The following is a 6000-nucleotide window of genomic DNA, read 5'->3' on the forward strand; positions in this document are numbered from 1 at the left end:
CACCACATCACTGTGGCATCACTTCTTAGGTTTGTAGCAACTCTCATTACATCACTTTAGCATCATTTTGAGATTCGTAGCAACTCTCACGACATTACTGTAGCATGATTTTGAGATTAGTAGCAACTCTCATTACATCACTGTAGCATCACTTCTTAGGTTCGTAGCAACTCTCACTACATCACTGTCGCATCATTTTGAGATTCGTAGCAACTCTCACCACATCACTGTCGCATCATTTTGAGGTTCGTAGCAACTCTCACCACATCACTGTAGCATCACTTCTTAGGTTTGTAGCAACTCTCATTACATCACTTTAGCATCATTTTGAGGATAGTAGCAACTCTCACGACATTACTTTAGCATCGTTTTGAGATTCGTAGCAACTCTCACCACATCACTGTGGCATCATTTCTTAGGTAAATAGCAACCCTCATTACATCACTGTAGCATCATTTTGAGGTTCGTAGCAACTCTCACCACATCACTGTAGCATCATTTCTTAGGTAAATAGCAACCCTCATTACATCACTGTAGCATCATTTTGCGGTTCGTAGCAACTCTCACCACATCACTGTAGCATCATTTTGAGATTCGTAGCAACTCTCACCACATCACTGGAGCATCATTTCTTAGGTAAATAGCAACCCTCATTATATCACTGTAGTATCATTTTGCGGTTCGTAGCAACTTTCACCACATCACTGTAGCATCATTTCTTAGGTAAATAGCAACCCTCATTATATCACTGTAGTATCATTTTGCGGTTCGTAGCAACTCTCACCACATCACTGTAGCATCATTTTGAGGTTCGTAGCAACTCTCACCACATCACTGTAGCATAATTTCTTAGGTAAATAGCAACCCTCATTACATCACTGTAGCATCATTTTGAGGTTCGTAGCAACTCTCACCACATCACTGTAGCATCATTTCTTAGGGAAGTAGCAACTCTCATTACACCGCTTTAGTATTATTTTGAAATTACTATCAACTCTCACCACATCACTGTAGCATCACTTCTTAGGTTTGTAGCAACTCTCATTACATCACTTTAGAATCATTTCGAGGTTCGTAGCAACTCTCACGACATTACTGTACCATGATTTTGAGATTAGTAGCAACTCTCATTACACTGCTTTAGCATTATTTTGAAATTACTATCAACTCTCACCACATCACTGTAGCATCACTTCTTAGGTTTGTCGCAACTCTCATTACATCACTTTAGCATCATTTTGAGGATCGTAGAAACTCTCACGACATCACTGTCGCATCATTTTGAGATTCGTAGCAACTCTCACCACATCACTGTAGCATCATTTCTTAGGTAAATAGCAACCCTCATTACATCACTGTTGCATCATTTTGAGGTTCGTAGCAACTCTCACTACATCATTGTAGCATCATTTCTTAGGGAAGTAGCAACTCTCATTACACCGCCTTAGCATTATTTTGAAATTACTATCAACTCTCACCACATCACTGTAGCATCACTTCTTAGGTTTGTAGCAACTCTCATTACATCACTTTAGCATCATTTGGAGATTCCTAGCAACTCTCACGACATTACTGTAGCATGATTTTGAGATTAGTAGCAACTCTCATTACATCACTGTAGCATCACTTCTTAGGTTCGTAGCAACTCTCACTACATCACTGTCGCATCATTTTGAGATTCGTAGCAACTCTCACCACATCACTGTCGCATCATTTTGAGGTTCGTAGCAACTCTCACCACATCACTGTAGCATCACTTCTTAGGTTTGTAGCAACTCTCATTACATCACTTTAGCATCATTTTGAGGATAGTAGCAACTCTCACGACATTACTTTAGCATCGTTTTGAGATTCGTAGCAACTCTCATTACATCACTGTGGCATCATTTCTTAGGTAAATAGTAACCCTCATTATATCACTGTACCATCATTTTGAGGTTAGAGCAACTCTCACCACATCACTGTCGCATCATTTCTTAGGGAAGTAGCAACTCTCATTGCACCGCTTTAGCATTATTTTGAAATTACTATCAACTCTCACTACATCACTGTAGCATCACTTCTTAGGTTTGTCGCAACTCTCATTACATCACTTAGCATCATTTTGAGGATCGTAGAAACTCTCACGACATCACTGTCGCATCATTTTGAGATTCGTAGCAACTCTCACCACATCACTGTAGCATCATTTCTTAGGTAAATAGCAACCCTCATTACATCACTGTTGCATCATTTTGAGGTTCGTAGCAACTCTCACTACATCATTGTAGCATCATTTCTTAGGGAAGTAGCAACTCTCATTACACCGCTTTAGCATTATTTTGAAATTACTATCAACTCTCACCACATCATTTTAGCATCACTTCTTAGGTTTGTAGCAACTCTCATTACATCACTTTAGCATCATTTGGAGATTCGTAGCAACTCTCACGACATTACTGTAGCATGATTTTGAGATTAGTAGCAACTCTCATTACATCACTGTAGCATCACTTCTTAGGTTCGTAGCAACTCTCACTACATCACTGTCGCATCATTTTGAGATTCGTAGCAACTCTCACCACATCACTGTCGCATCATTTTGAGGTTCGTAGCAACTCTCACCACATCACTGTAGCATCACTTCTTAGGTTTGTAGCAACTCTCATTACATCACTTTAGCATCATTTTGAGGATAGTAGCAACTCTCACGACATTACTTTAGCATCGTTTTGAGATTCGTAGCAACTCTCACCACATCACTGTAGCATCATTTCTTAGGTAAATAGCAACCCTCATTATATCACTGTAGTATCATTTTGCGGTTCGTAGCAACTCTCACCACATCACTGTAGTATCATTTCTTAGGTAAATAGCAACCCTCATTATATCACTGTAGCATCATTTTGCGGTTCGTAGCAACTCTCACCACATCACTGTAGCATCATTTTGCGGTTCGTAGCAACTCTCACCACATCACTGTAGCATCATTTTGAGGTTCGTAGCAACTCTCACCACATCACTGTAGCATCATTTCTTCGGTAAATAGCAACCCTCATTACATCACTGTTGCATCATTTTGAGGTTCGTAGCAACTCTCACTACATCATTGTAGCATAATTTCTTAGGGAAGTAGCAACTCTCATTACACCGCTTTAGCATTATTTTGAAATTACTATCAACTCTCACCATATCACTGTGGCATCACTTCTTAGGTTTGTAGCAACTCTCATTACATCACTTTAGCATCATTTTGAGATTCGTAGCAACTCTCACGACATTACTGTAGCATGATTTTGAGATTAGTAGCAACTCTCATTACATCACTGTCGCATCACTTCTTAGGTTCGTAGCAACTCTCACTACATCACTGTCGCATCATTTTGAGATTCGTAGCAACTCTCACCACATCACTGTCGCATCATTTTGAGCTTCGTAGCAACTCTCACCACATCACTGTAGCATCACTTCTTAGGTTTGTAGCAACTCTCATTACATCACTTTAGCATCATTTTGAGGATAGTAGCAACTCTCACGACATTACTTTAGCATCGTTTTGAGATTCGTAGCAACTCTCATTACATCACTGTAGCATCATTTTGAGGTTCGGAGCAACTCTCACCACATCACTGTGGCATCATTTCTTAGGTAAATAGCAACCCTCATTACATCACTGTAGCATCATTTTGAGGTTCGTAGCAACTCTCACCACATCACTGTAGCATCATTTCTTAGGTAAATAGCAACCCTCATTACATCACTTTAGCATCATTTGGAGATTCGTAGCAACTCTCACGACATTACTGTAGCATGATTTTGAGATTAGTAGCAACTCTCATTACATCACTGTAGCATCACTTCTTAGGTTCGTAGCAACTCTCACTACATCACTGTCGCATCATTTTCAGATTCGTAGCAACTCTCACCACATCACTGTCGCATCATTTTGAGGTTCGTAGCAACTCTCACCACATCACTGTAGCATCACTTCTTAGGTTTGTAGCAACTCTCATTACATCACTTTAGCATCATTTTGAGGATAGTAGCAACTCTCACCACATCACTGTAGCATCATTTCTTAGGTAAATAGCAACCCTCATCATATCACTGGAGCATCATTTTGCGGTTCGTAGCAACTCTCACTACATCACTGTAGCATCACTTCTTAGGTTTGTCGCAACTCTCATTACATCACTTTAGCATCATTTTGAGGATAGTAGCAACTCTCACGACATTACTTTAGCATCGTTTTGAGATTCGTAGCAACTCTCATTACATCACTGTAGCATCATTTTGAGGTTCGGAGCAACTCTCACCACATCACTGTGGCATCATTTCTTAGGTAAATAGCAACCCTCATTACATCACTGTAGCATAATTTTGCGGTTCGTAGCAACTCTCACCACATCACTGTAGCATCATTTTGAGATTCGTAGCAACTCTCACCACATCACTGTAGCATCATTTTGAGGTTCGTTGCAACTCTCACCACATCACTGTCGCATCATTTCTTAGGTTTGTAGCAACTCTCATTATATCACTGTAGCATCATTTTGAAATTCGTAGCAACTCTCACCACATCACTGTAGCATCATTTCTTAGGTAAATAGCAACCCTCATTATATCACTGGAGCATCATTTTGCGGTTCGTAGCAACTCTCACTACATCACTGTAGCATCACTTCTTAGGTTTGTCGCAACTCTCATTACATCACTTGAGCATCATTTTGAAGATCGTAGCAACTCTCACCACATCACTGTTGCATCATTTTGAGTATAGAAGCAACTCTCACGACATTACTTTAGCATCATTTTGAGATTCGTAGCAACTCTCATTACATCACTGTAGCATCATTTTGAGGTTCGTAGCAACTCTCACCACATCACTGTAGCATCATTTCTTAGGAAAATAGCAACCCTCAATACATCACTGTAGCATCATTTTGAGGTTCGTAGCAACGCTCACTACATCACTGTCGCTTCATTTCTTAGGGAAGTAGCAACTCTCATTACACTGCTTTAGCATTATTTTGAAATTACTATCAACTCTCACCACATCACTGTAGCATCACTTCTTCGGTTTGTAGCAACTCTCATTACATCACTTTAGCATCATTTTGAGATTCGTAGCAACTCTCACCACATCACTGTAGCATCATTTTGAGGTTCGGAGCAACTCTCACCACATCACTGTAGCATCATTTCTTAGGTAAATAGCAACCCTCATTACATCTCTGTAGCATCATTTTGCGGTTCGTAGCAGCTCTCACCACATCACTGTAGCATCATTTTGAGATTCGTAGCAACTCTCACCACATCACTGTAGCATCATTTCTTAGGTAAATAGCAACCCTCATTACATCACTGTAGCATCATTTTGAGTTTCTTAGCAACTCTCACCACATCACTGTAGCATCATTTCTTAGGTAAATAGCAACCCTCATTATATCACTGTAGTATCATTTTGCGGTTCGTAACAACTCTCACCACATCACTGTAGCATCATTTTGAGGTTCGTCGCAACTCTCACCACATCACTGTAGCATCATTTCTTAGGTGAATAGCAACTCTCACCACATCACTGTAGCATCATTTTGAGGATCGTAGCAACTCTCACCACATCACTGTAGCATCATTTCTTAGGGAAGTAGCAATTCTCATTACACCGCTTTAGCATTATTTTGAAATTACTATCAACTCTCACCACATCACTGTAGCATCACTTCTTAGGTTTGTAGCAACTCTCATTACATCACTTTAGAATCATTTCGAGGTTCGTTGCAACTCTCACGACATTACTGTACCATGATTTTGAGATTAGTCGCAACTCTCATTACATCACTGTAGCATCACTTCTTAGGTTCGTAGCAACTCTCACTACATCACTGTAGCATCATTTTGAGGTTCGTAGCAACTCTCACCACATCACTGTGGCATCATTTCTTAGGTAAATAGCAACCCTCATTACATCACTGTAGCATCATTTTGAGGTTCGTAGCAACTCTCACCACATCACTGTCG

The sequence above is a fragment of the Aulostomus chinensis genome, chromosome 1 (genome assembly GCF_037954235.1).
Source record: "Aulostomus chinensis isolate RoL2024-O1b breed Wild chromosome 1, RoL_Achi_v1.0, whole genome shotgun sequence".
Classification (NCBI taxonomy): domain Eukaryota; kingdom Metazoa; phylum Chordata; class Actinopteri; order Syngnathiformes; family Aulostomidae; genus Aulostomus; species Aulostomus chinensis.